Source organism: Callorhinus ursinus, unplaced genomic scaffold (assembly GCF_003265705.2).
Source record: "Callorhinus ursinus isolate GAN/ISIS: 27379988/994484 unplaced genomic scaffold, GSC_fseal_2.0 scaffold9, whole genome shotgun sequence".
Taxonomy (NCBI): domain Eukaryota; kingdom Metazoa; phylum Chordata; class Mammalia; order Carnivora; family Otariidae; genus Callorhinus; species Callorhinus ursinus.
Genome location: NW_027397071.1, coordinates 22,462,074 through 22,473,906, shown reverse-complemented (window position 1 = coordinate 22,473,906; position 11,833 = coordinate 22,462,074). Strand labels below are relative to the sequence as shown.

The 11,833-nt window shown below is 41.4% G+C and overlaps 1 pseudogene; it reads right to left on the bottom strand.

Annotated features, from left to right (window-relative positions):
- Nucleotides 1-1,929: 1,929 nt before the first annotated feature.
- LOC112824292 (poly(A) polymerase alpha pseudogene) lies at nucleotides 1,930-3,009 on the bottom strand (annotated as a pseudogene).
- Between the last annotated feature and the right edge of the window lie 8,824 nt (nucleotides 3,010-11,833).

Here is an 11,833-nt window from a genome sequence, read left to right as displayed (position 1 = left end):
TAGATCTGTGAGAAGCTGGTTCTGCTCTAATGGACTGACATTGGGGGGGACCCCCTACTCCTTCTAGTAAGGTTTGCGCTATGTGGGAAGTTACTAAAAGGATGTAAAATCCTGGGGTGCCTGGCTGGCTCGGTCAGTGGAGCGTGTGACTATTGATCTTGGGGTTGTGAGTTTGAGCCCCGTGTTGGGTGTAAAGATTACTTAAAAAATAAAGTCTTAGGGGAAAAAAAGGATATAAAATCCTAACGTAAGAACAAAGTAAATATATAATCAAGCTTATTAAATACTCCACAAAGAAGAGGGTACCAAACTGATAGGACTAAGTATACCTTGGAGCTGAGTTAACATGGGTCACATTTTATTCAGATTTGGTGTAGCCTAGAGTCAGGACACGATACAGGGAGACAGGAGGCCTTGAATAAGCAGAAGAGCCTAGATGCATTTTTTAGATTTTGGTTAAAGAAAACAAAAACAAAAACAAAAACAAAACTTGGAAATGGATGTTCAGTGCTTTTCACTGAAATTATAGTCAAAATTGCCTTGTCTCCACTGTAGCTCTTCTAGAAGTGATTCCCCTGAATAAGCCTTCCAACCTGTGGCCATTTCCAACCACGTGCAGACATTGTGATTGAAGATGTCTATGCATGTAAACAGGTGAGCAGCTGTGAATAAAATTTAGCAAATTTAGAATTCTGTGTCTACGGTGATTTTTTGAAATCTTCTTATTTGAAATCTAGCTTAAGGAAGAAAAACACCATTGGCAGTTTAATTGAAAACATTCAGGACTGAGGAATTAGCGGAATTTGCCCCAAAACATTCTTTTCAATAATTTAGTTGTACTGCAAGCAGTTTAAGCAAAGCTATTTGGACTTTGTTTTAGGAACAGTTATGCCCTCTACAGAGAAGAATCGGTAATTGTGATGCCATCTTAGCCATTTTCCTGATGAGAGGGAATCAATTACTTACTGCTTGACACTGGGGGAGAACTTACCCACGTAAATTCTTGGCTTGGAGTAGGAATGGGGTGAAATAACCTTTAACTTAAGAACTTTGGAACAAAGAGGGGAGCTGATGCAGTATCTGGGACAAAGGTGGGCCTAAGATTCAAAGGAGAGACCTAAATGTTAATACATACTCAGGAAGCAATCTTGCCCTATGGGAAAGGAGGGCGCTCCTAAGGGCACCAGCCTGGTGCAACAGAAGTATCAAAAATGTTTACCCTGGTTTTTAATACAAAGTAAACATTGTCTTTTCCAGAAACAAAGGCAGAGCTTGAGAACAGCATTTCCTCCACACTTTCTGCCCTATTCTTGACTGGAATAGCATTTTATTACTGCCCACAACTTATTTATTTTACATTTAAAAATTTAAAAAGTTTTTTTTTAACTTATTTATTTTATATGGCTCAGTTGGAGGAGCATGTGACTCTTGATCTCAGGTTTGCGAGTTCCAGCCCCATGTTGGGTGGAGAGATTACTTAAATAAATAAACAAACTTAGAAATAAATAAATATTAAAAAGCTGTGGAGTTTTAAAATTCATCAAAACACAGCCAGTCTCACACTTTATTTCTTTTGCCCCTGACCACAGATGTATGTATCAACATTGATGCAATTTTAAGTGTTAATCTTTTTACTAAAAAATCATAAGCATCTTCTCTAAGTTATTACAGTCTCTTAAGTATACTTGACACAATTAAGTTTACTGGTAGTTTCCCTTATAAAAGATGCTACTTTGTCACTCTAGGAAATTTACAATTCAGAAAAATAAAAAATTAGAAGAAAAAAAGCACCTATAGTTTCACCACATATAAAATTCACCCACTATCTGTATTTTGGAATCATTATTATAATATTTAATCATTGAGTAATTTTCAATCTTTTTTTCAGTGTTTACAATCAATTTTATTTTAATATAATCTAAACACATATCATTTAGAAAATACCAAGAAGAATTTATATATAAGAGTTGATGCTGGGGCGCCTGGGTGGCTCAGATGGTTAAGCATCTGCCTTCGGCTGGGGTCATGATGGGATCGAGTCCCGCATCGGGCTCCCTGCTCGACAGGGAGTCTACTTCTCCCTTGACCCTCCCCCCTCTCGTGTGCTCTCTCTCTCTCGTTTTCTCTCTCTCTTTCAAATAAATAAATAAAATCTTAAAAAAAAAAAGTTGATGCTACTGCATTTGACTGGCAAGTTCTTGCTACTGGCATAATCCAGGAAACACCTGCGAGGAAACCATATATATAGGAATAGATGTTGTGGCATTTGGCCCCCAGTTTGATAGCTCTTTGAGACAACTGAAGTTGTCAATGTTTGGTACTAGACGTAAAGTTTCATTTGCATTGATTGCATTCATTGCATGCATTGCATCAATGCATGCAATGATGCATGATTGCATGATTGCATTAATGGTTGCATTCATTCTGCAACCGTTAAGACTTTTTATGCATCTTGTATCTAAATTCTTAAGCAGGCTGTAGTCTCATAAACTCAAGACTTCTGGAAGAGTCTGCGGTGCTAAACTTGCAAAGAAAATAACAACCTCTATCTCATCAAAACGCAATTGGATGCCTCTTCAACAGCCTTTTATATGTACCCCTAATCTATACGATCCAAACGTTAAAAATTTTCCTCGAACATTTTCCAATTACAGATTGTGGAAGATTTTTGCTTTCACTGATTTCTCGGATCCACTCTTTTACCAGGTTATTTAATTTTCCTCAAATTAAAATCTTGCGCTGCAGTTCCTCTTCCTCTTCAAAAACCCCAAAGGGCTTCAGAGTCTCATTTGGCTTCTGTGTAAGGAGGCAGTCAGTCTCCTTGGGGGCTGCTAAGCTGATAGGAGAGGTAAGGTCACAGCGCTTCTGCGGCTGCTGCGTTTGCTGTCATCCCGGCGCTGTAACTGCAAAGTGCAAGGTGTCCTCAGCGGACACCGCCCAGTCGCTTCCGGGTGCCGGCCCGCCCTTCCCCCCGCCCCGTTCCCACCCACCCAACGCCGTCTTGCGCATGATCCATTGAGGAGGCGTGGGGCGGGGCTCTACGGCCCTGACTCCAACCCCCTTCCCCCGCACCGCTCCCGCCACTCAGCCTTTCTCTTCCTTCCACTTCGTCCTAACATGTCCCCGCGAGTAATTTTTTTTTTGTCTTGACAGAAATAATTTCATTATAATAGGTGATTGTGTTGAGATTCCTGGAGGGAAGTAGGGGCTGGAGGAGGTGGTAGAATTTGTTTGTGATGGTGTGTAGTGCTGTTCTACAATCTTTCTCCTTCAAAGCGTAGGGTAGAATTCTAGTTCTCCACCCTCTTGACGTCAACCATAGCTTTAACTGATGGGATAGGAGTAGGAATGGCATGTGTCTGTTGCAAGTGGGAGCCTTTAAAAGGCAGCGCACAGCTTGCTATGCTTCTTTCCTCCTGCCCGACATGCAAAGTACCAGAGGGTGGTAGTTGCATCAGAACAGAGAGGGAACCTCGAAAAGGTGGTTAAAGAAAGTTCAATGAAATTACTATTTACAAGTGTGTGACAAGATATAGGGAAAGTATAGAAGCTGGAGGAATACCACAGGTCTAGCGACAGCAGGAAACCTAAAGTCTCTACACGGGAGGAACAAGAAGAGTAAGGGATGGCGGAAACCAGCGAGAGTGCGGTAGCAGGAGAGAGTCCGTGGGAACCGTGGCCTTTGGCGTAGGAATGCATAACCCATCACCTCACCTAGAGGCAAAGAGCCGATCAAGAGCATCAACCCAGCAGTCTTTCTCTGCCCTCCCATTTTCCAGTCTCCTGCCAATCCTTCCCATTGGCCAAACTCAGCTGGAAACCTGATTAATGCTGCGGATAAGTCAGGATCTTGGGGCACAGAGCAGAGTGTGAAAAGATGGTGAATGGATCTGAAAGAGCAAATAAAGGCTCTGTCCCCAGTCAACCCTCCCTCCTTCCCCCCATCAATGTCCATTATGATTTTTTTTCCCCAGGTGGAAAATTCTTTTCCCACCAAACAGCTTACACCCAGAGTCCCATCAGCTAGTATAGCCTCCCCAGGTGTTATGAATTTAGTCTCACCTGAAACCTAAGATATTAGCCACCACCAGTGCTCTTCATATAAAACTGTGGATCTCTTAAAAGGACGAAAGAGAGATAATCAGTTAGCATAAAACACTGTTGCCACTGTCTAACATGGACAATATCCAGCACAGTATGGTCCTCTGGCCCCTTAACATCCATGTGACTCATAATTTGTGTTCTTTGATTATGAGGCAATTGGCACTCCCTGGAAGAAAATGGTTCGCAGATGAAAATGGGACCAAGAAAGAATTGGATACCAGGGTAGTAAGGGCAGAATGACAAACCAGGAGCTTCTGAGCTGTCTTCATCATCATCAGGATCCAATTATAGAGGCCACAGTCTTGATCAGCATGCTGTAGCCCATCTTTAGAGGGACATAGGATCCAGACCCAGAGAAGGGACTTAGTAAAAAGTAAGTGGTTAACAGGCTAACAGGCTGGCCTTCAGGGTTGGATACTAATTCTATTTGGTAACAGCACAGAAGTTCAGGGGACAAGCCTCTTCCATCAGGATTAGATAGACAGGAAGCAGCCAATGCTCATATAGCACACTGTCAATCCGTAAATATTGAGCATTATTTTGGGTCGAGTACCATCTTGAAAACTGGAGATATGATGTTTAAAAAAGGGAGGGGGGCTGGAAATCCTTGTCTTTATGGAGCTTGGGTAGAAGTGAGGGAGGCAGAAGTCAGATACATTCATTCAAACATTTCATTAATTAATAATACAGTAAAATGTGCCATGGAGAACTCTGTGGCAATATCCAAGTACACAGCAGGGTCCTACCTAGTCCAGAGACTCAGGAAAGACCTCTCAGGGAGATGAATGTATTGGAATGTATCTCGGGATCATTAATGGGCAGGTGTGAGAGCAGCGGACCATTTCTGGACACCACCCCAACATGGTAAAAGGGCTCCCAATCACTAGCCTACCAGTCTTGACTCTGCCAAGCTGCAGGCCTGCACAGGACAGAGCCAGATGGAAAACTGGCCCTGGAAGAGTCCGGAAGAGACATAGCTGGATACACGTGGTGATTCCAATTCCATTTCCTCCATGAGTCTAATATTTCTGTGTGTGTGTGTGCGCGTGTGTGTGTGTGAGAGAGAGAGAGAGAGAACACTTTTATGTCTCTGTCTCTGCTGTTACTTCCTTGTTTGCTCCAATGTTGAGTCTGGAAACCAACACCAGCAACCATTAACAGTGAATCTCAGTTACTTGAGGCAAATTCTAAACTTTCTCACATCATTCCTGCCTCTTTCCTTCTCTTCGTGGTTCCTGTGTCTTCTCAGATTTGATTCATTTTGTGTGGTGGCTAAGAACTCTAAAGTTCTATAAACCTAGGTCCCAGTGCTGGCTTCCCCAGTCACCCACTGTGAGACCTGGGGCAAGTTCCTTACTGTCTCTTAGGTTCAATTTCCCCGGTTATAAACAGAGGCTAATAACAACACCTCCCTCACAGGGCAAGTGTGGGAACAGAATGGGATATGCCACTGTAAATGGAAACTCTAGTTGTTATTGTTTTTCCTTTTTCACCACTCAGACCTAACAGCAAAATCTAGATCCCAAACTTTGACACTCATCCTCCGCTAGGACACTGACTGCAGTTACTCTCAGGGCTGCTTCCCATAAACACCTTATCTGGCCTCTCACTGTAGGACGCCATGACAGGTTTGGCCATGAACTCAGGGCCTCTGGGGATATCAGGCAGCTCCTCCTCATGGGCCTTCTCCCCTCCATTCCTTCTCATTCCTTAAATGGTTCCTAACGTGGATACAAGTTTTTGTGGGGTTCTCCCCATATTTATGGAATAATTTTACGTAAACTCTTCTTAATTTGAAATTCACACAAATATAAGGACATGCATTTCTATATCTGAAAAAAACCCTAACAACTGAAATGGCGTTAAGTTGCTTTGTACTAATGTTAATGTTTTCTATGGGTCTATGGGCCTGGATGGGAATGAAACGGTTCCCCAGCCTGGGACTAGATAATCTCCTGAGGTTTTTTTAGAGATATGAAAAGCAAACTAATGGCAAAATAATGAGTTTTAGGTTACACGATGTGCAAGGTATGTGCCCAGGCTTTGTTGGTAGGGTTGAGATGTTCTTGGCCTGTATTTCAAGAAAAAAGAGTGTAATCATCTATAATTCTTTAATTCTTTTTAGGATTTATTTTTTTTATGCTAGTTTCTTGCTTGATCTCTGGATGTAACAATAGAGCTCCTGATTAGGCACACATATTTTTAATTGCAACACTGAATGCAATTTATCCTAACATTTTTCTAAACTTTTTGGGGGAAGCAATTTAGGTTTATGGATGTTTCAAAGCTAGTACAAAGATAAATTACAAAGATAGCACAGAGATAAGTTACAAAGATAGTACAGAGAATCCTTGTACAGATATTTCTTGGAGATCCTGCTGGTTTGGTTCTAGACCCACGGCAATAAAGCAAATATCACAGTAAAGCAAGTCAAATGAATGTTTTGGTTTTCCAATGCATATAAAAGTTATGTTTACACTATACTGCAGTCTATTAAGTGTGCAATACCATGATGTCTAAAAAAAGAATGTACATACCTTAATTAAAAAATACTCTATTGCTAAAAAAATCCCAACCAGTCATCCGAGCCACCAACGAGTTGTAATCTTTTTGCTGGTGGAGATGTTTGCCTCAATGTTGATGACCACTGACTGATGAGTGTGGTAGTTGCTGAATGGTAGGTTGGCTGTGGCAATTTCTTAAAATAAGACAGCAACAATGTTTACTGCACCATTTGACTCTTCCTTTTACAGATAATTTCTCTGTAGCCTGTGATGCTGTTTTTACCCACAGTAGAACTTCTTTCACACTTGGAGTCGGTCTTCTCAAACCCTGCTGCTTTATCAACTAAGTGTATGTCATATTCTAAATCCTCCATTATCATTTCAACATCTTCACAGCATCTTTACCAGATTCCAGCTCAAGAAACCACTGTCTTTGCTCATCCATGAGAAGCAGCTCCTCAGCCGTGAAAGTTCGATCATGAGATCGCAGCCATCCAGTCACATGTTCAGGCTCCCCTGCTGCTTCTAGTCCTCTCGCTGTTTCCATGGCATCTGCAGTTCCTGCCTCCACTGGAGTCCTGAGCCCTCCAAGTCACCCATAAGGGCTGGAATCAACTTCTTCCAGACTCCTGTTCATGTTGATATTGTCACCTATTCCCATGAATACAAGTGTTCCAGCGGCACATAGAATGGTAAATCCTTTCCAGAAGGTTTTTGATGGACTTTGCCCAGATCCATCAGAGGAATCACTATCTATGGCAACTATTGCCTTATGAAATGTGTTTCTTACATAGTAAGGCTTGAAAGTCGAAATTACTCCTTGACCCATAGACTATAGAATGAATGTTGTACAAATGGTGTTGGGAAAATTGGACAGCCACATGCAGAAGAATGAAACTGGACCATTTCCTTACACCACACACAAAAATAAACTCCAAATGGTTGAAAGACCTAAACGTGAGACAGAAGTCCATCAAAATCCTAAAGGAGAACACAGGTAGCAACCTCTTCAACCTCAGCCACAGCAACTTCTTCCTAGAAACATCGCCAAAGGCAAGGGAAGCAAGGGCAAAAATGAACTATTGGGATTTCATCAAGATAAAAAGCTTTTGCACAGCAAAAGAAACAGTCCACAAAACCAAAAGACAACCAACAGAATGGGAGAAAATATTTGCAAATGACATATCAGATAAAGGGCTAGTATCCAAAATCTATAAAGAACTTATCAGACTCAACACCCAAAGAACAAATAATCCAATCAAGAAATGGGCAGAAGACATGAACAGACATTTTTCCAAAGAAGACATCCAAATGGCCAACAGACACATGAAAAAGTGCTCAACATCGCTCAGCCTCAGGGAAATCCAAATCAAAACCTCAATGAAATGCCACCTCACACCAGTCAGAATGGCTAAAATTAACAAGTCAGGAAACGACAGATGTTGGCGGGGATGTGGAGAAAGGGGAACCCTCCTACACTGTTGGTGGGAATGCAAGCTGGTGCAACCCCTCTGGAAAACAGCATGGAGGTTCCTCAAACAGTTGAAAATAGAGCTACCCTACGATCCAGCAATTGCACTACTGGGTATTTACCACAAAGATACAAATGTAGGGACCCGAAGAGGTACGTGCACCCCGATGTTTATAGCAGCAATGTCCACAATAGCCAAACTGTGGAAAGAGCCAAGATGTCCATCGACAGATGAATGGATAAAGAAGATGTGGTATATATACACAATGGAATATTATGCAGCCATAAAAAGGAATGAAATTTTGCCATTTGCAACAACATGGATGGAACTGGAGGGTGTTATGCTGAGTGAAATAAGTCAATCAGAGAAAGACATGTATCATATGACCTCTCTGATATGAGGAATTCTTAATCTCAGGAAACAAACTGAGTGTTGCTGGAGTGGTGGGGGGTGGGAGGGATGGGGTGCCTGGGTGATAGACATTGGGTAGGGTGTGTGCTATGGTGAGCGCTGTGAATTGTGCAGGACTGTTGAATCACAGATCTGTACTTCTGAAACAAATAATGCAACATATGTTAAGAAAAAAGAAAAAGAAGAAGATAGCAGGAGGGGAAGAATGAAGGGGAGTAAGTCAGAGGGGGAGACGAACCATGAGAGACGATGGACTCTGAAAAACAGACTGAGGTTTCTAGAGGGGAGGAGGGTAGGGGGATGGGTTAGCCTGGTGATGGGTATTAAAGAGGGCACATTCTGCATGGAGCCCTGGGTGTTATGCACAAGCAATGAATCATGGAACACTACATCAAAAACTAATGATGTAATATATGGTGATTAACATAACAATAAAAAATTTAAAAAAATGCAGCAATAAACATAGGGGTGCATGTATCCTGTCAAATTAATGTTTTCAGTGGGGTTTTCTGGGTAAATAGAAGTGCAATTACTGGATCATAGGGTAGTTCTATTTTTAACTTTTTGAAATAACTCCATACTGTTTTCCACAGTGGCTGCACCAGTTTGCATTCCTACCAACAATGCAACCCACCAACAAGTGATTCTTTTATAAGCAAAGATGAAAAAGATGAATTTTTCCTCGTGACTTGAGGTGTTTACCTTGTCAGAGAAATAATGCCAGTTTCTCTTAAGAGACACCCTACTGTAGGGGCACCTGGTTGGCTCAGTAGGTTAAGTGTCTACCTTCAGCTCAGGTCATGATCCCAGGGTCCTGGGATTGAGCCCGGCATGAAGCCTGCATTGAGCCCTGCATGGGCTCCCTGCTTCTCCTGCTCCCCCTGCTTGTGCGCTCTCTCTCTGTCAAATAAATAAATAAATCTTAAAAAAACAAAACTAACACCCTACTATACATTAATAGAATTATGTATGAGACAGAAGCAGCACAAGGGAGGACGTGATTAACTTGGAAAGAGGTGCGGGGTGGGGAACGTGACCAGAAAAGACATGTTGGAGTAGGAGACCATCAAAATTTCATTTTAAAGGATGAACTGAGTTGAGAGTGAGGATGTTAGGATAGGAAGGGATTGGTATTTCAGGCAGAAGGAATAGAATATTCTAGGGAAGACCACAGAGGGGAATAGCAGTGTACATTTATCTCCTAGGGCAGAGGTGGAATACATCTATTCCAGGGGAGTAGTGTCAGGATAGGAATTCAGAGACGTAGGCAGGGCTGATATCATAACTGGCTTTGTGTAAGATGCTAAGAATCTTGGAGTTTACCTTGGTGATGAGGATCTAGTGAGAAATTATTCATTTGCCTCTCATTGTCTTCCCTGACAAGAATGCTCCACTTCTGTGCTCCTGCCCTCAGGTAAATAATATCGTCCTCTCTGGCGCTCAACCAGGAAATCTCAGAGTGGATTTAAATTTTCCTTCTCATTAAAGAACAATCTCACCATTTCCATCCAACTGGAATCCACAAAGTGCTTTCTTTCCTGTTTGCTCTGTGCTGCTTGACTCAGGTGTTTACAATCTTTCACCTAGATTATTTCCAGAGTGTCCAGACTGGTCTCTCTGGTTGATATTTCTTCCTTCAATCCATCCTACACATTGCCACTGGCACAGTCTCTTTAAATAAAAGTTGAGGTCACTACTCTTCCTCCAAACCTGGACTCCTCCCTCCTACATGCAGAATAAAATCTCACCGGGCTAACTGGGTGTTTTAGATCTTTCAAAAATCGACCTCCACTAAACATTTCAAACTTTTGTCTCATTTCACACCCCTTCATGAGCCTCCATCCAACACCATACTTAATCATCTTGCTTTGTACCTTCTTGTGTCTGTATATTTGCTCCTGTTATATCTTTTCCTAAAGCCCCTTTCTTCCATCTATTTTTTGAGGCTTGACCCAAATCACATCAGTTGCGTAACATATTACCCTCAAATTGAGTGGCTTAAAACAATGGTAAACATTTATTGTCTCCCACAAAGTTTTTATGAGTAAGGAATTTAGGAGAATCTTGGCAGAACGTTCTGGCTCGGGATCTTCGTAAGTTTGCATTCATCCATGGGGATGGACAATCTGCTTTCAAGGCTGCTAAGTAGGTGTTGGCTCTTTCTGGGAATCCTCAATCCTTCTCAAGGACTGTTTGAGGGCACTTTGTGACAGCTGGCTTCCCCAAAAGCAAGCAATCCAAGAGACCAAGGTGGAAACCATAGTGCCTTTAATGATCTGGTCTCAGATGTCACATATTGTCACCTTCACCACACTCTTTTGTTCACACAGACCAATCCTGACATGAGGGAGATTGCATAGGGGATGAATACCAGAAAGTGAGGATCATTAGGGACAATGCTGGAGGCTGGCTAGCACAACATCTCTTCGAGAGACTTTCTAGATTTCCCAACTCCATGGGCCCCTCTCCTCTGTCCTCTGTCCTGTGCATACCAAATTGCCTAATTATTGAATTTAAAAATCAGAGCTTTAGGATATCTTCCAATAAAAACAACATTTTCTTAATTATTAACTATTATTGTGAATCTGAAAATTTGTTTTGGTTAATTATCAAAGGGCATAGTGCTGAGGAACTTTGTTCTCTAAAATCTTAAGTTGCCAGAAACTCTGTTGTTTTGGAACTCATATTAGTGAGACAGAACATATCTTTCTTACCTGGGAGATGTAAACCATCCAAATAAATCACATTAACTTGGAGAAGCAGCCTCAATTCACAGTGCAGAGGTTCAGATAAGGGGTTTTTGGACACAATATTCTACATTAATGTTAAATTTATATTTCCAAGGGAATAGAATCCAGAGGATGCTTCTCAACTCAGATCTGATATTAACCCCTTACAGATCTGATTTGCTCTCAGCCTATTAAATACTGTTTCATTTAGATTCTACCTAAACTCCTCCCTTCTTCTAATACTATAATGACCCCCACTTCTTCCTTTTTTTTGGAGACATGCCCATAATTCCTCCGCTGTGTGGTATCCTTTCTGTAGCAAGTTAATAACTTAACTTTGTTGGGTTACAGTTTTGTCCTTAGTGGTCTTTTCCTGATGGACTTTATGAACAGCTAAAATTATTTGAACTCACATTAACTAAGTTCATTTTTTTAGAATCACCCATGCTTCTTGAACATGGGTGCCTTTTACTTTTTTATTTTTTAATTTATTTAAATTCAATTAATTAACATATAGTGTATTATTAATTTCAGAGGTAAAGTTCAGTGATTTATCAGTCTTATACAACACCCAGTGCTCATTACATCACGTGCCCTCTTAATGTCCATCACT